Consider the following 24271-nt stretch of genomic DNA (forward strand, 5'->3'; position numbering starts at 1 on the left):
TGGTTAAGGTGAGTAGTGGGCAACATCCAATGCAGCACCCACAGTACACCCTCAGCGGCACGAGGGCGGCCGAGGCAGAATGCAAAACAGTGTTGAGGGCCCAATGCGTTCCTTTGGATATTGGTCACTGTGAAAAAAAGGCTGCAGGCTAGGACTGGGCGTCCTGTTTGGGTGAGCCCTGAGTGGGCTCAGGTCTTGAGATGCTTGGGAACATAAGGACACCAGTGGTCCTCTTCTCCTCGGTCCCGGGAGTCCAGGTGAGGAACGTTCTAGGACAGTCGGGTGTCTGACACCAGCTGAAGTCACGTGGAGGGAGGCCCACAGAACAGGCTGCAGGTGTGGACTGGGGAACCAGTCTGGGTGTACCAATAGGTAGGGTCAAGTCTCACAAGCCTGGGTGCCGCAGAGACATGAGTGGTCCTCTTCTCCTCCGTCCGGGTGCAGAGGTGCAGTGGACTGTCGGGGTTGCCGTTACCGGAGGCACTCACGGTTCAGGGCGGCCTGCACAAAGAGGCTGCAGGCATCGGTGTTAGGGTCACAGTGGGGAAACCCACAGTGGACTTTCTTTCTGGAGAAGCTGGGGACCAAGTTGGCACAGTTGGTCCATTTCAACAGGGGCTGCGGGCTCGGGTGCACTGGTGTTGTCTGCCAGCAGTTTTGTAGGCCTGGAGACCTCTTCAGCGATTCTTGGGTGCCTGCAAGGATACACGGGAGCAGCTCTGCTATGCCACAGGAGGTCCCTGTGCTGGGGTGAAGGCTGGCAGTCTTTCCGGGCTTTTGGAAGTTCCAGGAGCTGGAGGGTGAGGCGCCTTTCTCGCACTTTTCGAAGTCGACTTGCAGGCAAGCAGGGTTGGTGCGAGTCTGTCACTGATCTTCAATTCTTGCCCTTTGCATCTCTAGAGTGACTTTCTTCTTCAGGTCAGCAGGGATCTGCTTCTCTGGTGCCAGGGGCTCCCTAAAAATACTGAATTTAGGGGTGTGTAGGGTAGTAGCCATTGGGCTACTGACCCTTGGGGTCATTATGCCCCCTTATATGACCACTTCTTGTGGGAAGTGGGCATAAACCTGTCCCAGAATTCCTAAGTATGCACTCACCAAGATGGCCACTTCTGAAAAAACATGTTCACCATGCCGTAGCCCACCTTAGGGATGGTACTAGCCTGGGGAAGGCAAGTGTCAGATGGGCTCTGGACAGGCTGGAGGTGGCTTCCTCTTCTGTGAGGTGAACCAGATTTGCATTTTAAAGTGCACTGCCTCGGAATTCAGATCAGCAGAGACATCACACAGATCTGGCTAGAGAATTATGGCAGGGTGGTCAGGTGGCTGGAGGAGCGAGCCCCTGTGTGGACCCCATTACCACTGTCACTTACTGGACGAGGGCCATTACCCTGTGTGATATTACCTAAACTACTCTATCTGTTTGTGAACATCTCCATTCCACTTAGTAGTGTTCTTTACACGGATCAAATCTCTCCTGATCCAGCTAGTGTGGGCGGGCCGGCGGCCACAACTTTCTTGGGAAACATTGACTTTGCCGGTTGAACAGGCGGGACTGGGTGACCCCGACACTGAGCTTTATTATTATTGAGTGCAGGCCCATTAGGCATACTACTGGATACACCTGCTTCAATTCCTCCTACTCCACACTGCGATAGAGGCAGATAATGCTGGTACCTGCCTGTTACGCTTGGTCATTTGCACCACACCAGCATACCCATGTGGGGATGTGGACATGATCTATTGCACTGTATGGGCTTGGTACTGTGTGCATATCAGAGCGTCACTTGTTTGCCTATATTCAGCCTGCCTTCTATTAGTAGACAACCAGGTGTTGTTCCCCACTAGAGATGCATCTGCCAAATGTCAACTGCGCAGGCTAGAGACTCTGGGCAACCTCTATCTTGCATGCAAATTCATATCTATACAGGACCGGCAGGCTGCGCCGTCAGGATATATTCCTATATGACAGACTGAGCAGCGCCTCAAGAGCCGCACACAACACATACCCCAGAGGACCTGCGCCCTAGGACGACCTAGATTGTGTGCTCAATAATGCCTCACCCAAAAACTGATAACTCGCCTATACTCTACCAGGCAAAACAAATCCCCTGTGCTCACTCCCAGATCACTGCTGAGATTGCGGACAGCACTAAGCAGTGATTTAACTGACGAAATATCGAGGTGTTGCTGCTCCCAAACTAGCCTGCTGTCACCCAATTATAGGCTGAAGCTAATAAACATAATTTCCTACATTGCACATATTGCACAACTGCAGGCCTGCAGAGGATGGGCCTTGCCCTGGGGGAGCGATGTGTGTGCTGGGGGGCTGCAGGAGCCAACTTCCTGTACCTTTCTTAGGGATGCGTCAGACTAAATGATTATTGGGATGTTGTCTTCATTTGCATATACTTTATGATAGTGAGTCCCGTTCACAGCCCTACCGGGATATGTTTGATATATCCTAGTCGGCACACAGCACCTGACAGCAATGTTACTACTTCCTGTTAAGAGAAGGGTGGCAATGACCTGGGGAGGGCTCACAAGCCCGAGGACTGTCTGACGGATGCGGTGTAATGTGCAGAAAGATAGGGGACTACTTGGCGCTGATGCTAATGAAATCCCACCCCAAAGACATTTGGAGCCCCCTCAACTATTATTTGACATTTTGGGCAGACAGAGACACCCCTTCCCCGATGCCCTCATAAATAATGTTATACCAAGCATGAATGTTTTAAATATGCCATCTCCTTATTTGTACCAGAGTGCTAGTGTGTTACTTGTATATTCAGGTGCGGCCTGTCCTTTAGGGTGGAGGGCCATGCCCACCCACCTTTTGCCCCTCATGAAGAGTGCCGGTCAGGCTGAACAAAGGTCAGCCTGACAGACACTCTTTATGTTCAGGTCAGGCAACCAGGAGCAGACATGCGCGATTTGCGCAGACTCCTGGCTGCCTGAGCTGAACTTTGCTGGGCTGAAGAAGTCACAGCTCCTGTAGGCGTGACCTCCTCGGCTTAGCAAAGAGGCCCTCCCACGGGTGAGGAGGAAAGCATCCCCATTGACTTCAACCTGGGTGCTTCAGGTTTAAGTCGTGAAGCGCCCAGGGCGAGTGTCAATCAGTGACATCTTGTCACAGAGTGGGATGGGGTCAGCAGTCTCACTGACCCCATCCCACTCTGTGACGAAGTTGCGACTACTGCCTTCCCTCACTGTCTGAAGGTAAGAGAGAGAGAGAGAGAGCGAGAGAGAGAAAGAGAGAGAGGGTGTGTGTGTGTGATATTTTTAAATGAATGATGCATGCGTGCATGTTTGAATGTTGAGTGTTGTTAATGGATGTGCGTGTGTGTGAAAGAATGAGTGAGTGTGCTTCCCGCCCTCCCTCCTAAAACTGCTGGCCGTCAGCCACTGTGTATATAATAACAGTACTGAATGTGAGACTTATAATGTAATTACGGAAATTTATTTGGGTACCTAAAGTTTTTTTTTTTGTTGGGCATTACTGCAAAACTCAAAAAAATAATTTAAAAAAGATGTAGGGTGAAGAAGGCTGAGGAGGCAAGAAAGAAGCTGGGTCGTTTCAAAGCAAACAAAGAAAATAGAGCACGAAAATAAATGCAAAGAAAAAACATGCAATGGAAAGCCAATTGGTCTCGCCTTTACACGAGTAATTGGCTTGGTAATGTGTTTTTGCCATCTTGTAGACCAGTGTGGCTGCTGTTCAACATGGCTAATAGGTAGTGGCGTGGAGTGTCATAGAGGGCAGAGGGGGAGTAGTGTTGTATAGTGGTTTTATTGGAGTACAGTGTCGTAGAGTGGAGTAGGGGGAGTAAAGTGTTGTAGAGTTGAGGAGAGTAGAGTTCAGTTCAGTGGCAGAGAATGTCCAGAGTAGATTGTCTTAGAGTGGAGTGGTGTAAGTGAAGTGGAGTGGGGCGGATTGGAGCGCGATGGATTGGAGTGGGCCAGATTGAAGTGTAACAGATTGGAGTGCAGCAGATTGTTTTGGATTTGAGTCGGTCAGATTGAAGTGGAGGTGGTTGGATAGGAGTGAGGCCAGTTGTTTTGTATAATAGTGAGAAAGATTGTTTTGGATTAGAGTGGGCCGATTGTTTTGGATTGGAGTGGAGCAGATTGTTTTGGATTGGAGTGGTGAACAACGTTTTGGATTGGATAGGCCAGATTGTTTTGGAGTGCATTGGAGCAGATTGGAGTGTGGCAGATTGATTTGGATTTGAGTGTGGCAGATTGTTTTGGATTTGAGTGTGGCAGATTGTTCTGGATCAGAGTGAGGCAGATTGGAGTGTGACAGACAACAGATTTGAGTGGGGTGGGTTGGGAGGACTGGAGTGCGGTGGATGGGGGTGAGTGGTTTGGAGTGGATTGGAGTGAGTGGTCTGAACGGAGTGGGGTTGATTGGATTGGTCTGTAGGGGATTGGATTGGTCTGGGGTGGAATGGATTGAGTGGGATGGATTGGTGTGGGAGAGGTGGGGTGGACTGGTGAGGATTGAAGTGATGGGGTTTGGATTGGAGTGGGATGGATTGGGATGTACTGCATGATTATGTGTTAAAGCATAATTCTGGGCATTACATATTAGAAAGAAACAATGTCAGTTTGCATTATTTAGAACAAGATAATCGTAATCTTTTTAGAACTGCACCCACGAGCAAAAACAAACCATGAGTGCAAAGTGAGGAAAGAACACTTGGCAAAACAAAAGAAACAAGTTAACTATAGAAAATAATACTTCGTAATTTTGTTTGTCCTGCTGCCCATGTATTTGCTAGTCAGACACCTTCTATTTTCAGGGCTCTAGAAGTTAAAATGAAGTACCTCAGTCATGTCAGGAGCAGCGGACAGGCACTGATTAAGTTGAATAAATCCATGCTTGTTTCCTGCTCCACAGTCAGGAACGAAAATGATGCTAGGCATGCAGTGACCAATTACGAGGCTGTAAAGACGCATGCCAGGCAAGCTAACAAATGGTAAGCAACGGGTGGGCTCTAAGCCCACTGTAAGATTACAATAGTCTCGAAAAGAGTGCGCATGCGCTGTAGCCCGAGCCCTAACTAGAAAATGCAACTAGTAAAAGAATGTTTATGTTTCTTTAGTGCTGTTGCTGTGTGATTTAAAGTCACCTGCTGGTACACATGATGAAATACACATCTGACCACAATCATGTGATGATCAGGAATCTTCCCATCTGCGGAGCCAAGTCAGAAACAAAACCAAAAGTGCTAAAGCCTGCGATTAAAAACCTGAGGTCTGTGGAGAAGCCTTCATATCTGCCAGACAGCAGGTTGAAAGGCAGGGGACAGCGAGAAATAAAGGCTGGGAGCTCTTTATCGCACTCATTCAATCGTGTTGTTCCTTCTGTCAGATCATCGAATGCCATGATACACCCAATGTGAGTACGGGGCATCAGTGACACTCCATGTAGAGGCACACGAGCAGGTGCAGTTTGTTAAGTGCTTCACTTTTATGCTGCCTGGGATTTTTCTGGCATTTTCTTGTAATGGTATTCCATAAAATAGTTTTTTCTTTGAAATCATACAACCCTCTGTCAAGCTTAAGTACCTCATACTACTGCAAAATCACAAAGTACACTGAAACTCAGCAAATGATGTTAGACCAGAATGTATCTGTTTATTACTTCTTGGATGCTGGGGTGTGACTGGTATACATCTTGTGTTATGCACCACTTACATATTTATTTGCTCCAAAAGGTTCCACTGTTGCACTTTTTTGCACTGTCTTGTGGGATGTGCAATAATTTGCTGGTGCTTAGTAGTTCTGGAATAGTGTGAGAACCTCATTAAATATATTTACTTCAGGACCACCGGGCAGAAATATTTCTGTTCGCTAGGAGGGGCTTTGTGGTGTCCCTCACCTGAGAGGGGAACTTTGTGACCATTCCTTTGGTCCCACATGCACCCCGGAATCTTAGCTACATACTGTCACTCCTTATTGTTCGCTTCATGTTATGATCATGCTCATGGTTTCGTTTGCTTGAAGATGTTGTCTTTGTTCTTATTTTGCTGACCATCTCAGTCTCACCCTTCTTCTTTTTGATTAGGTCTTTCAACATGGGTATCCTGTCTTTGGGTGAAGTATCATGTAGAGTGTCCAAACAAAATCGGCGTCTCAACTCAAGAAGGGGCTAGTGGTGAGAAAGGTAAGGACATCGACTCAGAAAAAGGGATGAGGCTCATTCCGAGGGGCGGCTCCTCCGCTAAGGTGGAGGAGCGTCGCCCCACTGGATTGTGGGGAAAAGAAAAGGAAAATGATAATAAGGCGATATTATTATCATTTTATTTTTCCTGGGAGTAAGGGGTGAGGGTTGGGACTGGACTGGAGGGAGAGGGGCGAAGGAGGGCTTTTGCTGCACATAGTGCGCATGTTCTCTACCTGGGTGTATTGCACTGCCGAATGGAGAACATGCCCAGGCTCCCACTCCCAGTTTGAGCGGCAAAGCAGGCCACTCAGATCAATCATGACGCTCCTGTCATACTAGTGACAGCAGCGTTGTGATTGGCTGGGAGCCTGGGTTAGCCAGGAAGAGGACGAGGATGGAGGGGAGACCAACGCGTCTCGCCCAAAGTAAGCTCTTTTCTTTTCACCCACTCGCCTGTCCCGCCCCCCCACCCCCAGTTGAGTGGCAACCACCACTGTTCATTCCATATGTACTAAAGCATTGATACATCATGCCCATTGTGCATAAGACATGGGCACAAAACAGGCAAGTTTCATCAGTTCACTGCAAGTTCACAAAGTATTCATTTCAGCCCAGCCCTTAATTTAAATAGTTGTGTAAATATTTATCTAATAAGTCGATCCTTGCAAAATAATTCCTCCTCTTAACTCAAGACTAGATTTCCTGTTATTCTAACTCCATTCCTAAAATATTCCTGGGTGACTGTTTCGTGACACAAGGTAATGATTTTGTAACAATTTGTTTTTATCTCTTTTTGTCAGATTTTTTTTTTTTTAAATTGGGGCTTTTGAAATTATGGGATTGAAAGTAGGAGAATTAGTAGTAATTGAAACAATTGTGTAGATGTTAACACTGGTCTAAAATATCCATCCGAAAAGGCTCATTGAAAACCTGCTATTATGGTGCACATTCCAAGCAATTCAGGTGCAAGCGCGCACTGCTCACAGAGAAGACTGCATGCATAGTTTGTCAGTCAATCAATCAGTGTTCTTGTACAGCTAATCACCTGTAAGGATCTCGAGGCACTAAGGGAGGGCAGTTGCGGTTCAGTCGAAGAGCCAGGTCTTGAGGTCCTTCTTGAATTGAGGCAGTGAGGATGACTGCCTGTGTTGTAGCGGAAGTGTGCTTCAGGTCTGTGCACCAAGGTAAGGGAAGGATCTTCCTATGGCTGAGTTCATGCTGATCCTTGGGGTGGTGGCCAGGATCAGTTCGGCAGAGCAGAGGTGTGTGGTGGACATGTAGAAGGACAGGCGGTGGTTGAAGTATGCAGGTCCGATGTTGTGAAGGGCCTTGTAGGCGTGCGTGAGTAGCTTGAAGGTGATTCTTTTGTTGATCAGGGCAAGTGAAGGTCTCTTAGATGAGTGGCGATGTGGCTGCAGACGGTGAAGTCCAGGATGAGTCTGGCCGAGGCGTTCTGGATTCTCTGCAGTTTCTTTTGGAGTTTTTGGGTGGTGTGGGCATAGAGTGAGTGGCCATAGTGTAAATTGCTGCTGACGAGTGCCTGAGTGACTGTTCTCCTGGACTCAACGGGGATCCATCTGAAAATATTTTGGATCAGACAGAGTGTGTGGAAACAAGAAGATGAGACGGTGTTGATTTAGCGGTTTATTGAGAGCAAGGAGTCAAGGATGATGATGATGGGGTTCAGAGCGCTGAGGGCCACCAGGAGTCACTCCAGGCGGAGGGGGTGGAACCCAGGATAAGGACCTCGGTTTTGTCTGAGTTAAGTTTGAGGCAGCTGTCTTTTATCCAGGCGTCAGTGCCTTCATTTGCATAATCTAATGCAATACTAATACAGGCCGTAGCATTCACATGGAAAAACACAAGCAGTCCAAGTGTACACAGTGCAGTGGTACCCTGACCTCTGTATGTGGTCTTAAGATGTTAAACAAAACAGAAGCCAGATGAGTTGGCACAAGAGAAGCATATAGTAGAAGGGAAGGGAGAAAAGTGAGCCCTCCTTAAATGTTTATTTTCCTAATTTTCTTTGCTGAATGATTTAAGTTTATGCAAACTGCCTCTGGGAGCAGAACTTCCCTCTACAGCAAATCAATGCCACGTGGGGAAACAAGGCAATTAACATGACTGCTAGTGTTTTTCATTGGTGAAGTTATGTTTGAGGCAGCACTTATGATTCTTTTCATTAACCAATGTTGCTGGTGCAATTTTAGCCTAAAAAACTAGTAAACATAACCATGCAATTCCATCAAGACATCTTATGAAATATCTCCATGTTAGCACACAAAGTGCACCTTATGCTGTTACAGCTTTTCTCCATTCATTGGATTTTGTGAGACCTAACGAAAGATTTACACGGTAATAATTTGCAACAGTTTAATTACAAAGGCAAGGAATAGAAACAGGATCTCTAATTCTGTAATTCTGTATTTCCAAAATATTATTGTTTCAGGTAGACAAGCCTTTTCTTTTTTTTTTTTTTTTTTCTTTTTTTTTTTAGTGTAGGGCAATTATTTCTTGGCTCCTTAGAAATTGCACAGATTTTACACAAGCCCAATGTAATAAGTTACTGTTAAATAAAACAAAGTATCACCAAAAAAGCAACATATCCCACAACCCAAATAGAATAATAACGTTGTCTATTTTTTCCAGGCGGAAAGCTAAACTGTCAAAAGTCAGAAGTTACACTGGCAAAGAAATTGGAATACCTGTACCCATTCCAATAAAAGCTGGAATTCAGGTAAGATTTAGAAGCTCCTAATCTTAACAATGGAGTTACTCCTAGAATCTTGTGACACAACATAGATTTTTGGTTGAGCACCATGTGGAATTGAATGCCAAGGTGGGCTTCTAATGGTGTCTCATTATAAATCCTTGGCTTTGGATGATGTAATCATATTTATAATCAGCAGTAGCTTGCTGGACTGCAGTATAGAGCTACTATTCAGGAAGGCTCACTAAAAATGCATTCCTGATTCCAACCAAGAAAGTGCCTTTCTTGCAGTTCAGTCCACAAGCCTTGCGCTGGAATCAAATGGCAGATGCTACCCATAAACGAAAGCTAAAAGTTAGCAAACTTTATAGTAGACTTAGGATATTGATTTAATTTCACCTAACAGCCTGTAGAAAGGACTTGGTATAAACAGCCATTAACATGATCATGCAATTCATGAATTCAACAAATTCATTAAGCCACAGTTGCACTAGTAGGTGACAAGGTTTTGCGGGGGTTATCGAAAGCTCAAGTTTAGTTTTAGTAGTCATTGTCAGAGTATTCTGTACCATGATAGTTATTCAGGTGTTTGATGTTTTGTATAGAGGATAAAACTCTATCTTAAGCGTTAGGCTTGAGATTCTCAGCTGAATCAGTAGACCTCACAGCAGCTGCTTGTACAGACTAAAAATAGTGCAGAAAAACATCGTGGCCCAATGATAAGACCTGACTTGGCCTCCCCTAAAATGATGTGCGGCAGCAAGAAAGGAGGAAAGCCTACTTAAAACCCTACCACTGAAAGACATAAAGGACTCGCCTTACATCCTATCACAACACACCCCGAAATTTGCCAGGGGTGGCAGGACACAAGGGACAGCAAAATCCTTTCATTCCAGGAAAACATTTTGTCACATGATGTCTTCTTCTCAAAATTAATGGAAAAATAATGAACACATTTAATATTGAGATACATACACTTGTCTCTAAAGGAGCCTTCGTAGTGCTGTTGCTGAGTAACTACTCTTAACTGCTTGTATTTTTTAAGGTAATGGGTTCATGGCATCCCTTACTCATACACACAAAACAAATTCCTTAAAAATAAAAACATGCAGTTACTGTAAAAACTGCATGTTTTAAATGTGGTAACCAATATAATTTTAAAGAATTATTTTCACTCTATGTGAGTTTTAAGCACAGTTATTTCTTGGAGTACTAAGAGAGTAGGTGAACGTGAGTGTATGTCCAGCAACTCTGCGAATGAGACATGCACACGATATGTATATGTTCAAGACACCATTGATTATATTCGAAACAGATAAGTCGGGAAACAAAATTATCACAGGTAGTGCACGTCATTGAAAGGATGTGGTTATACATGTTCCTGACAGATTTACCACTGTTGGACTTCTTAATGTTAGACTCCTTGTCTTTCTGTCATTAGTTTCAAACATAAATCAGAAACGGTATAAACCGAGACTTTCCATGGTAAAAACACATAACTCAGCAGCACTTCCTGCAGACTTCAGCTAACCTCTCCTATAAAGGCACAACTCTTGAGCTAAGAAAGAAAAAGAATACCCTGTATATAACACTATTCAGCTATTTCTGAGTGTCAGGAACATTTGGTGATTAGTGGTATGTGAACAGGTATGCATTTCTCAGAAATAGAACTCAGAGACGGGTCAACTAGCAAACAGTAATACATGAAAGTGTCTGGGGCAGAATAAATAGGAACTGCATGAAACATAGAAATGAAACTTTCTTAATCCTTCCTTTTGACCTAATATTCAATCATTTGTTTAACTTTAATATTTTCCATTTTCATCATATCATATATGTCATCACAGTTATTAACTTGATGTATGGCCCTTGGTTATAGCATCCTCACCTTAGTAATTTGAGGACAACATGTAGCCACACAGGTTGACAAACAGTTTGGTAACAAATTCACTAACGGGAACCCAATTAGTAAGCCAAGCATTCTTAATGCCCATTTAAGCAGGACTGTCCACCATGCCCCCATGAACCAAACAACAGTCCTATTTTATCCCAGATTGTTGTTTCTGTTAGGGCATGTACTTCCTGGCCTATGTGATTCAATTGTTCTATAGCCTTATAGACATAAGGGGCATTGCCAAAAATAAAGGTACAGCATTCAGCGCTCACAATATTCAGACACCGCACTTTTCTGCTAACATCATGTCTTAACCTATCTGATGTTGTAAAGCTAGTAAATGTACTATTTCTACTGTTAGATTAGCTATTCCCACTGAAGTTTCATGTATTGTTGCCTTCAGCAAAATGACATTCCCCTGACTTCCATAGAACTGAGAGATTTCAAGGTATAAAAAGTTCATTTTCAAGGTCAGAAACTCTTTCTGTCCCTGAATTTTCTTGTTTTTCCTTTTTCCCCTCACTCGTTTTAAATCCACAATCTAATACTTCATACTGGCTCTACTGTGATGTCTGACACAGGGAAATACAACTCCAAGGTAACAAGTACCTGCCCATTTTAAAGGTAGTCAGGTATAGGCTTTTACTCCACATATACAACATATTACGCCCTTTGCAATCAAAGGTACATGAACTATTGGTAAGGGAAAATGTAATGTTACATGCACTATCAGCCACGGTCACAGACTTTTGTAATGTTTGTGACCAATTGGAATGTATACATAATTTTCCTGGCGTGTTAGCTGATAACATAAGATATGGAATATTTGTGTCTTCTATTATTGAGTTATTCAGCTGCATAAGAAAATCCCTAGATCTCCTAGACTTGGTAGTAAAATGTAGCAAACCTTTGTATGCTGAATCCTCCCCATTATCAACTGGTCTCTGTAAGTAATTACTACAACCAGGTGTAATTTTCTCAGTATTGGTTTTGAAAGTGAGTTTGTTTGCTTCTTGGAACCCAAGTAAAAACCATTTTATATATAATAGAACATGAACCATCATATAACAAAGGAAGATATAAGAAATGTATTCTTTTTTCTACTATGCTGGGAGTTCAAACATATCCAACAGTCTGAAACATTGCTTTCCCCATGATAAGCGTTCATGGTGTGTATAGCAACAGTGTCTTTTACCTCATGGTGATGATCATGGACATCTTGTAATACAGATGATGACTTAGGCAATGTTAATCTGGTCTGCGTTCAGACTGTTCTTGAAACATCAAAGCAGGTGCCCTCTTCAAATGAGAGACATGTATCCAGTTTTTATAATTAGCACATTTTACTCCAGTATTGGTCACCAGCAGACCATGTATCGGCCCTTTCCACCTCTGCTGCAGTCAGTTTGTACTCTGAAATTTCTTTACTAGGACCAACTCGTCAGGCTTGAGATCATGCCCCTGGGTCTGCAGAGGTTCCGGCAAGGGGTCCTTCACCTGTTGGTGCAAAAGTTGTACTTACTTAGTCAGGGCAATACAATAGTGTCTTAGCAATTCATTAGACAAATGCAATGTTGCAGCATGTTGGGGAGCCCCGTAGGCAGACATCAGGCTCCCTGTGATGATTTCCTGGGGGCTCAGTTTGTTTGTTGAGCCAGGTGTACTGTGCATACTCGTAAGTGCCAGCGGCAAAGCGTTCACCTATGTCATGGTTGTTTCAGTACATCTACCCCTATATCCCCATCTCTTTCTTCAGAGGAAACATCTGTCAGATCAATTTGGCCTTTTAGACTGTTCTTCGGTTGTAAGGATAGAAACTTGTGGTATAGCCTTTGTCTCCTCAGGCAGGGGTTTAAGGGTGAGTGGGTTTAAGGTGGTGCATCGATGCAGAATAATAATGGGGCATACAATTGTAACTCATAATGTGACAATTGACCATTAGTTAAATGTATCAGTTTCAGCCTATTGTAATTATACTTCCACAGCCGCTGAAGCTCTCAAACTATTTGGAAGACCTCTAGCTACAGGGTCTAATACCACAGAAAAATATGCACATGCTCTTTTGGGAACCCTATGTTGCTGAGTAAAAAAACTGCAAGGGCACATCTATCTCATTCATGCATCTCATCATTTATGGGCCTGTGTCCGTTCTCTCTTTTTTTTTAGTATTGTATTATGCCACTTCACTACCTGTTGGTCCTCTTTACACTTTTGCAATATCTCAGCTGGCACGATGATGGAAAACATTTGAGCTAATTGTCAACTGTCCTATCTTTAGCATCCATTCTGTGTTGGTATATCATTCATCTGCAATGTCCCTAATGTTTGGATAGTCTTTAGCAAAAGCTAATAGACCTGTCTTCGTCCAAGGTGTGATACACGAAACACAGGCTGTGTAACATTAAACCCAAGAACTTCTTGCATTTGAAACTGCCCAAGAAAGCATACATTTTATCTTCTCAATTGTAGATACTAAATTCATTCACAGACATGGTGCCTCTTTTTCCCTAACTTGAAGGTTGTGAGCCCAGTAATCAATTTCCTGCAGCTCTGTATCCCATTCAGATATGTTCCTTACTAGAATGTAAGAAGGTTTCAAAATTGAAAATTGTACTTTGTAGTTTTTACTGAAGAAAATCAGCAAACACTTTTTCATTCAGTTTGATGGTTAGTCTCTGTTTCACACAACTGAATGTAATATTTATTATATGCTTAAAATTAATTGTGGTTATTTCCCTTGTAAACAGTATAAATTTTATCAACCTCAGAAGGATGAGCGATTGAGTAAATACTGCTGGAATTCAAACCTGTAAATCATTCTAGACATTAGGCACACACACATCCTGTAACCACTGAGCCCCAACAGATTGCCCTCTATGAACATTCTTTTACCCGGTTCGCACAGGAGATGGGGGTGGATGAAAAACTATCCCTCGCCGTCAAGGAACAGTTAATGCAGTGAACAGTCTCCTCAAATAATTTCATATACAACATATTACTTCAATTCTCTTTGGAAAATGTTGCTTGGTTGCAGTTTCTCAGCAGATGAAATCTGCAGTCTGGGATACTCAGCAGCACTATAGGTATTTTTACTTCCTGGACAGTGGCGGCTTGTAGGTTTCAATACTGGTTCGCTACCCATAATGTACTACAAAGAGCTGTGATACTGGCAGTATAGTGATTTTGAAGGATCAGCATTTACTTCTAATATATTCAAACAGAATGGTAATAAATAATTTCCTGCCCAATTTCCTGTGGCTTACCTGTTAGTCCATATTTCCCACTGATGCCAACTAATGTTGTTTAGCAGTCCTAAATTATATGCAGCAGCTACCTTTTCTGGTGGTAAAAGTTGGTCTTGGGAATAATGAATATCCTTAGGTAGAGATGTTTTGTCCAGTGGGTTTCTATATGAAAAGGCAGTTTTTAAAACACTTCTTTGGCTGTTGAAAGAAGAGAAAATCAACTTGGAAGTCCTCCCTACAGTACATAAGGCATATTGGAAGAAATGCCCAAGCTATGTGCACAATCTTGTGCCCACAGTACATCCTACCCAGGAATCTCTGGTTGTCTACTTGGCATTGGGTTATTAAAACTACTTCAAGAGTTTAAAACACTGAGGCAGATTCCTAGGATTGCCAAACCAATGTTTTGTTGAAGGCTTTGAACTCGACCTACTGCAGAACATAACCCTCAGTGCTTCATGAAACTCCTGCAAAATGAGTTATTAAAGCTAGCCTTTCACTAGCCCACAGAACTGACGGTAGCAAGTGAGGAATATCACGTAAGGTCTTGCCTTCAGGGCACTTGGGCTCATGCTACTCCACTAACATGGATTTTCTTTTCTAACTGTACAGCGCTCTGATGTAGCCATGAGGTGATGAACAACGCTATATAAATCTCTAAGATAAATTTGTACATTTAGTTTTCGATGTGGCTCTATGTTATAGTTTTGCTTATTCTAGAGTGAGTTTGCTGCGTTTTCAAACTACACAATTATGCATTCTTTGAGAATGTGGTGTGCTGCTGCTCACTGATTGGACGGCTCCTCGATCATTTGGAACACTGGAAGAGATAAACTAGCAACAGATAAAGAGACAGACTTTTTGAGTTGAAATGTCCTTTGGATGGTGCTAAGATGGTGCAGAGCTATCTGGGCTTTGTCATGAAATTATCAGTCATAGGTGAAAAACACACATAAAAGGTCTGCTCTTGATATATTCCCTACGGATCTCCCTCTGAAGTACAGAATGAATGTTGAGAACTTCACCTGTCACAGTAATAATTAAGGTAAAGTGGAGGCCTTTGTGCATGTTAGGAATGAACTTCAAATGTACCTGACCATGACATCACATAGTAACAAATGGTTAATAATGCTTGGGGCCTATTGGGGTGTTCGCATGTGTTGTCCTGCTGGCCACCACCCTATAGAGTTGTTCATTGACGGTACATATGGGCATATGCAGAAGGCAAGAGCTGAAAAGATGACAAGACAAACAAGCACTATTGTTTGTGTAAAACCTCCTTGCGGGATCTGACAAAGTGTGATATGTGTCTGAAATCTGCATGCTGCCCCTAGTTTCCGATAACAGCAGTCTCAACCACTTTATGGGGGAAGTTACTAAAGATTAGCAAGAGATACAGAGGGGTAGGGTTAGTTAGTTTGTTGTATGCTTGATGTGTCTGGCTATCTGAGAGCTATGACCTCAGCTGAGGAGCTGTAGCCATCACAGCTGTTCCCATTTAGTAGGTCTCCAGGCCACAGACTTGGTAGGCTCCTGGGTGCCTCTGAGGTACGGACTGATGTTCACAAGGCATTCCATGGCGCTCTCTAGGCCAACCCCTAGAGTCTTCAGCATTACCACACCACTCCACCAAGTAGATTGGTCACACCATTTTGCATACAGATCATCTAAGCAGCCTGAAGAACGAACAGCTTTTTTCCTTGTGGAAAATGTGATCAAAGAAGTACCATTTGCTCTCCCATTTTAAGGATCTCTTGGGTGATGAATCTCCAGGGGCCAGATGTATGTAGCATTTTTCTGGTCACAAACAGCCCGGTTCGCAGAATTGTGCTGTTTGCGACCGGAAAATGACTTTTGTAATGCACAAACTGCAAAATGCAATTCGGTTACTTGTTACGGAATCGCTTTAGTATTTGCGATTCGGTATTTGAAAGGGGTGTGTTTAGTGCGTCCTTTCTAGATACTGAATGGGTATGGTATGTATTGCTGTTTTGCGAATGAATTCAGGTCACAAAACAGTAATACTTTACCACCAGTTTAAAACTGGTAGTAGCCCATTCGCAAACAAGAAGGAATTCCCAAGGGATCCCTTTCCCTTTGAGGATGTAAATAATAGTATTTATTAAGATCAGGCAGTGGTATCACAGACCACTGCCTACTCTTAAAAAAATGAAACTGCAAAGTTTCATTTCTCTTTTTAAGTGCATCCCATTTTCCTCTAAGGAAAACAAATTGCATTTCTAGAACAAAAGATTGCTTTATTAAAAAACAATCACAGACATGGTGGCCTGCTACCTCAGCAGGCCACCATCCCTGTGATGGCCGCGAGACCTAATGGGTCGCCAGTTGCGACCTGCCTCATTAATGTGTATGAGCTAAGCCTATTTGCGACACACTAGGAATAACTAGTGAAACTCGAAAGAGTTTTAAACATTAGGAATACTCAAATCAAGTCAAGGATTTATAGAGCGCAACTACTCACCCGTAAAGGTCTCAAGGCGCTGAGGGGTTGTACTATGAGCTTCTGTTGAGGGAGACAGGTTTTAAGGTCCTTCCTGAATTGATGCAGTGATGGTGACTGCCTGAGGTGCAGGGGCAGGGCTTTCCAGCTCTTTGCCCCAAGGTAGGCGAAGTATCTTCCACCAGCCAAGGTCTTCCGTATGCGGGGTACAGTGGCTAGTGCTTGTTGAGCTGAGCGGAGAGGTTGGTGGGGGAGTAGAAGGTGATGCGGTGGTTGAGGTAGTCAGGTCCTAGGTCATGATGGGCCGTGTATGCATGTACGAGGAGTTTGAAGTTAATTCTTTTCTCTGGAGGAGGCCAGCAGAGGTCTCTAAGGGGATTGGAGATGTGTTGGGGTAATGAAATTCAGTTTGACTGCTGAATAGCCAAAATAGGGTCCTGATGCGCAGATTGGTTTTCTCATGTAAGGTTAGCTCATCTAAGCAAATGGTTCAAATTACAAATGCAGGGCTATTTCAAACGGTGGCCTGCACCCTTAATCCAGTATTGGTGTAAAATTGTGCCTGAAAAAATCCTACACGGGAAAGGGCGTTCCAGACTGAATCTTGGTAGAAGTTAACCTTTGCATTCAGCTGTGGGGCCCTGCATGTATTGATTTTTCTTTAAAAAATAAATAAATAAATTATGCAGTGATTATTGGGCCATTGTTCTTGTTTATAAAGGTTTGTTTTCATTGACTGAATTATTTGCGTGACGAGTTTTCTTCTGGCTGTGATTCACGTTTTATTGACTTAGTTAAAAAACAAAGTAGTAATGATGCCTATCTCTGCACAGTTGATTAGTCACTTCTTGTCCTGACTGTTTAATATAGCTGGTAATTTTCCTTTTGTGTTATCTGCTAACAAACATATGCTTTCTGTCGGTACTGCCCAACAAAATGCTCTGGATCTCCCGTACAGCTGCGTACTTACTTTCTCGATATAAATTATCTCATGCAACTATTGTTTTTATTTAATTTCTGTTGAAATCCTTCGGTGATCCCTGCGTATCCCCCACCCTGCTCCCCCCCACGGGTATTACACTCGCAGTTGAGAAACCACATTGGAATTTCCCTTTCTGCCGAATCGGTATCCCATGGCTAATTTTTACTTAATTATCCCAGCTCCCTTTTCTCCGCGCTCTTCCTCGTTTATTAATGGTGTTTATGAGCCCATTGTCGCTTATGTTTTAATGCTGCAGACATGCATCACTCGCCTCCCGTTATATGCACATACCGGTTATTCTGCTGTTAGCAGTGGCGCTGTAAAAGTTAAGAAAAATTGTCTATCTGTGCGCAAATGCGTTTTTTTACTGCTACAGTCGACGCGTGACAGACTTTGTTTTTAAAACGAAACCGGAGCATGCAAATGGTAAGTTATGGGTGGGCTGTAAGCCACTGTATGTAAACAACCTGTCTCACAGAGACTGCGCACGCGCTGTTTAGGTGCAACCTAAAAATAGGACAGATAACCCTTTCTTTACAGACCTCCTACTCTTTTTTAGCCCGAGTTGAACCCGACTGTAAGTGTGAAAAATGTACTGGCAGTAATAGCTTTCACGAGTACTGCTGGCCTGCCATCGACTTCCGGGATTCTTAAAGAGAGACTGGGGTGCGCTGTCAAAGCTGATAAAGTTACTGCTGCGTCATTCTGTGTTTTTTTCTGGCACGTGAAGCATCAGGTGATGTGACATCACTTGGGCTGTGCTGGGGGGAACTAAACTCAGTGTGCGCCAGTTGCATCTAGTCACGTGGTTTCCCGTACAGCTTTTGTCCTCGTCTGCACAATAATATAGCCACTGATGCACACAAAGAGATGAAGTAGGCTTGGGACGGTTAGTGAGCAACAGTGGCACTTTTAATTGTGAAGAAATCGTCCAGAGAGTGACCCATGGACACGGCAAACGCGCTCAGAGAATCATATTACCCCATGCATGTTTTTTGTTATTTGCAAATTTCTCCTACAGATGTCTTAAGGTGTGCGTAGCCGAAAATTTATTGAGGGAAATAAAGTACTTACAGAGCTCTGAGCAAACCCCTTGGTTGGATTTCTTGTTGTTTGGTTCTTGTTTGTTGGCTTTCCGGTCTCGTTGTGTGTTTGCCCCTCCACTGCGGCAATGATTGTTTACCATCCTTTTTACTGGATTACTTGTATCCTTCCACGGCTTACATTGAGGGAACTACTCAATTTACAAGTGCAAGTACATTGCAAAAGATGGTCTTGCTCTTGTAAATCCTTTTGCTCAAAGAGAGTATTGCGCCCCCACCCCCCAATGGAGTAATTTTGGGTGTTAAGTTTGGGAAATCACAAGTTATTCCCGGGCTCCTTCTTGGCCCCATGCTATCCTAGAAATGGCATGAGATTTACTATTGTGTTGTGTTGTTTTGAACCTGAGAGCGCATGTGCTACCACATGCGTCTCGTTTGCTAGACTGTTTTATACAGTAAAGGGCTTGGAACTCACCTGTCGCTTACCATTTTTTGGATTGGGTAGCACTCTGCTTTACAGCCTTGTAATTCGTCAAGGCAGGCCAGGCATCATTTCCTTTCCTCTGTATGAAGCAAGGATCAAGCACTGATTGATTCAACATAATCAGTGCCCACCCGCTGCCCCTGACATGACTGAGCTACTATTTTGTTGTTTTTAACTTCTAATGCCCTGCAAACAGAAGGTGTGTGGCTGTCAAAAACGTGCCCAGCAGGACAAACTAAATTGCAAAGTTTTGTTTTTTATAGCTAACTTTCTTTTATTTTGCCAAATTGTCTTTTCTCTCTTTGCACTCATGTTTTCTTGTGTTTTTACTTGTGGGTGCTATGCTCAAAAGATGACAATTATCTTATTCTAAATATTGCAAAGCAACATTGTTTCTTTTTTCTGTTATTTCTGAACTGATGCTTTAACACATATTCATGGTGTACGCCCCAATCCACTCCACTACAATTCACCCCAATCCATCCCACCTCACCTCATACCACACCAATCCACCTCACCCAAATCCACTCCCATCCACCTCATTCCAGTCCTCCCAACCCACACAATCTAGTCTGCCCGACTCCAGTGCTTCCTACTCCAGTCCAAAGCAATCACACCACTCCAAAACAATCTGCCCCACTCCAATCCAAAACAATCTGCCCCACTCCAATCTGCCCCACTCTAATCTGCCTCACTCCAATTTTCCCCACTCCAATCCAAAACAATCTGTCCCAATCAAATCCGACCCACTCCAGTCTGCCCCACTCCAATCCAAAACAATATGCCCCATTTCAATCCAAAACAAGCTGTCCCACTCCAGTCTGCCCCACTCCAATCCACCTCACTCCAATCCACCTCACTCCAGTCTGCCCCACTCCAATCCAAAACAATCTGTCCCAATCAAATCTGCCCCTCTTCAATCTGCCACACTCCAATCCAAAACAATCTGCCACACTCCAATCAGCCCCACTCCAATCTTTCCCGCTCCAACCCAAAACAATCTGTTCCACTCAAATCCACCCCACTCCAATCCTAAACAATCCACCCCACTTTAGTCTACCCCACTCTAATCCAAAAGAATCTGTCCCACTCCAATCTGCCCGGCTTCAATCCAAAACAATGTGCCCCACTTCAATTCAATCCACCTCACCTCAATCAATTCCACCCACTCCATCCCAATTCACCCCACTCCAATCCATCCAACTCCAACTCACCATAATACAATCTACCCCCCTCCAATCCAACACAATCTGTCCCACAGTCTTCAACTCCTATCGAAAAACAATCTGTCCCTCTCCAAACCACCCCATTTCAATCTCCCCCACTGCAACCTATTTCAATTTGCCCACTCCAATCGGCCCCACTTTATCCAAAACAAATCTGCCTCACTCCACCCTGCCTCATTCCAACCCCAAACAACGCACTCCAAACCTCCAAACCAAAACAATTTGCTCCATTCCAATTCACCCCCTCCAAACTAATCTACCCCACTCCATCCCAATCCACCCCACTCCATTTCACCACAATCCACCCACTGCAGTCCAGTCCACCTCACACCAATCCACCCACACTAATCCAGTCCACCCCAATCCAGCCCAGTCCATTCTACCCACCCCAATCAAATACACCTCACCCCAATCCAGTTCACCCCACCATAATCCACTCCAATCCATCTCACCCACTCTAGTCCAGCCCACCTCACTCCAATATAAACCACACCACTCCAATCCCATCCATCCAATCCACCCACTCAAATTAGATCCACTGCTATCCAATCTAACTCACTCTAATCCAAACCACCCACACCACCCCAATCCATCCCATCCTAATACAATCCACTTTAATCTACCCCACTCCAGTCCAATCCAGGCCACGTTAATCCACCATACTCCAGTCCAATCCACCCCTCTCCAGTTAATCCACCCCAATCCAATCCACACCACTCCAATCCAACCCAGTCCACTCGTTAAAAGTCCCACCCACCCTACCCCAGTCCAATCCATCCCACCTCTATCCAATCCACCCCACCTCTATCCAATCCACTCCACCCCTACCCAATTCACCCCATTCAAATCAACCACACTCAATCCAATCCACCACATTCAGTCCAATCCACCCCACTCTGAACCACCCCACTCTATCAAGTCCACCTCACTCATATCCACCCCATCCCAATCTAATCCAACCCTCCCCAGTCCAATCCCTCCAGTCCACTCCACCCCATTTCAATCACTCTACCCCACTCCAGTCCACCTCACTCAGGTCTACCCACCTCATCTCAGTTCAGTGCACCCCACTCCAGTCCTATTCACCCCAATTCAATCCATGCCAACCCAATCAATCCCAGGCCAATCTACCCCACTATACTCCACCCCATCCCAGTTCAGTCCACCCCACTCCAATTTAATCCATCCACCCTGCCCCTTTCCATTCCACCCCACCTCAGTGCAATCCACCACACCCCACTCACTCCAATCCACCACACTCTACTTCGGTCCACCCCACTCTATCCCAACCAAATCCACCCTATCCCAATTCAGTACACCCCACTCCAATATAATCCACCCCACACAAATTCAATAAATCCAGTCTACCTCACTCAAGACCAATCCACCCCACTCCGGCCCAGTCTACTCCACCCCACTCCAATCCAATCCACCGCACTCCAGCCCTATCTTGCCAATCCAAACCACCCACCTCAAACCAGTCTAATACACCCCACTCAAATCTACCCCAATCCAATCCACCTCAATCCAATCCAATACACCCCACCCAATCTACCCCACTCTAATCCACCCCACACCACTCCAATCCATCCCACTACCTCAGTCCACTCCAACCCACTCCACCCTAATCCACCCCACTCCACAACACCCTTTGCCACTGAGCCACTGAACTTTACTCCCCTCTACTCAACTCCACAACACTCTATTCCCCCAACTCCACTCTACGACACTCCAACAAATCCACTCTACGACTCTCTACTCCCACACTCCACTCTGACATTCCATGCCAGTATCTTCTAGCCATGCTGAACAGCAGCCACACTGATGTACATGGAAAAACACATTGCCAAAACCAACAGCTCATGTATAGGCGAGAATTTTTGGCTTTGCCAATGCTTGTTCTTTCCCGCAAATGCTGCAGTAGGCGACCTTACGTGGTCTGTTCTGAGTGAAAAAGAAACACACTATCTGCCAGTCACATTCACTCATGTGATTTCCCGTAAGTTAAGTGGCCTTGTACCTAGAGTAATACAGCCTGTGACAAATGGAAACAGAAACTTATGACTCAGAAAAAAAGGCAGGCATGCTAGGTAGAGCCGGGTATAGACTAGTGAATAATGGAGGAACCGATAGACCAAATATGGAGAAACAGCTCTCACAGTAAGGAGGAGCCTGGCCTGTGGAGAGGAGAGGGAGAACCCACTGTATTTCGTCAATTTTCTTATTTGCAAATATTCTTTGATCAAAAGAGTTAGGAATAGTAAAGATTTAACGCCATTATTTAACAAAAAGGATGCTATAATTGGCAGTAATATCAGGCTGCCTAGTATTGTATTGCAACATTCATATAGCGCTTAACACCCCAATGTGAGGCACTGAAAATGAGGATGTCACATAATATTTTATGGAAGTTGGACATGAGGCCAGAACCGTGTGGCTTAATTCTCAAGTGGCATCATTACAAAAAATTATGTGACATACATTTTAGTGGAGACTTGACATTGATGGAAAGAAACACTTTTAAAGAGGAACAGTAAATTATACACTTACTTTACAATATTAAATGTGTCAGAATACATAAAGGAAGACAGATTAACTAATCCTGGAATTAGTTTGAGTGTAGATGTCAAAAGAGAATTGTACCCACTGTTCATACTTGGAAAGATGAAGCATGAATAAGTGCACTTATTCAAAGAATAGAAGTTCTTTCATACCTCTTTTAAAGTCAGGATAAGAATGGGTAATCCTTGGCCCATTGGGAAGTCTACTCCAGATTCTCGCTGCTGCTCCAGGGAAGTCTGGGTTGAGTGTTTAATGTTTGAATTTAGGATTTGTCAGTTCTAATCTTTCTTTGCTAGTGGAAATTCTGTTTCTCCAGGATACGTAGTTACATGATGACATTACCGTGCTGTTGCCTGTTCTAACTTCACTAACATACCTCTTTATCAGCAAACATACCTGAGCATGTCAGCAACTCCAGCAACAGACAAGGCATGCAGAACACAACATTACATGGCTGGTAATTCCATCAACAGAAGGTGAGAGCTAGGAAGTGTGTCCTGTATGAGGACTGTCTGCCACCTCACCCACCTACCTTATAGCATGGATTCATGGGGAAGAAGGTTCCCTCACTAGGGTTGGGGTGCGCATCAGGTGGCCCACTGCCCATCTGGCTTGACTCTGCTGACTCACAAATTGTTAAGTTTTCTGGGGCAGAACATTTAAGATGGGCAAGGAAAAAAAAACAAGCATTTGTATGCAACACGTCTCGCATTAGAGCCATTAGCGTTGTAAATCCCTAACTGGGCTTTTTCTTAAATGGAAAATGAAAAGTAAAACAACTGACATAAGCAAGCAATTCAAAGCGCCACGGCCGCCGTAAGCATGCGCGCAGAGGAGAGACACAAAAGGTAAAATACGTTTTTTTGCAGTCAAACGTATCAGCAAACTAACATTATCCTTGTAACAGGGTCGATGGCCAAGGCGGTAACAAAACTTCCCCAAGGAGGTACAAATGTAAAGCATTTACCAATCAGAACAAAGGATTTTTGAAAGACAAGCCCATAAACGAGTGATGGTGACAGGCGTGCGGTGGGCGTGGTTAAAAGCCCACATATAGATTACAACACGTCAGAGCGCTTGTGCGCTTGACCTAAAAAGGTAGCTGGGACAGCAGTCAAAACTGTGCAGAGAACTTTAGTCTCCACAATTTATGCAAATATGGGAGACAGAAACATTCGGAGATGCAAAAGCCTGAGAAAAGTCGAACCTTTGAGAGAATGACTGTGAACCACTCAAGCAGAATCTAAGAGAGAGTCGCTTAAATTAACACCCAAATACAAAAACACAGAGAGAGATAGAAAAACAGTCTAAAGTAGAAATGATGCTAGCTCTGGGGAGGCAAAATAAGAAAGCATGAGCATAGTACGAGGCTTGGAAATAGAGAGACAAGATTCAAAGAGGAAGGAAAATGAACTGGACCGAGAGCGTCGCAGACGTGTGCAAAGTCAGAATTGTTGTAGGAAAATAAATACATACCTGCAGAGGCATAGACAAA

General features: G+C 44.0%; 1 long non-coding RNA gene across 1 annotated transcript in view; it reads left to right on the top strand.

Annotated features, from left to right (window-relative positions):
- Nucleotides 1–24271, top strand: part of LOC138287489 (uncharacterized) — a 72104-nt gene that overhangs the window by 17028 nt on the left and 30805 nt on the right. The window contains exons 2-3 of the long non-coding RNA XR_011202223.1: nucleotides 6071–6169; nucleotides 8819–8906. This is a non-coding gene — a long non-coding RNA (uncharacterized lncRNA). The remainder of the gene's footprint in view (nucleotides 1–6070; nucleotides 6170–8818; nucleotides 8907–24271) is intronic.

The sequence above is a fragment of the Pleurodeles waltl genome, chromosome 4_1 (genome assembly GCF_031143425.1).
Source record: "Pleurodeles waltl isolate 20211129_DDA chromosome 4_1, aPleWal1.hap1.20221129, whole genome shotgun sequence".
NCBI classification, from domain to species: Eukaryota; Metazoa; Chordata; class Amphibia; order Caudata; family Salamandridae; genus Pleurodeles; species Pleurodeles waltl.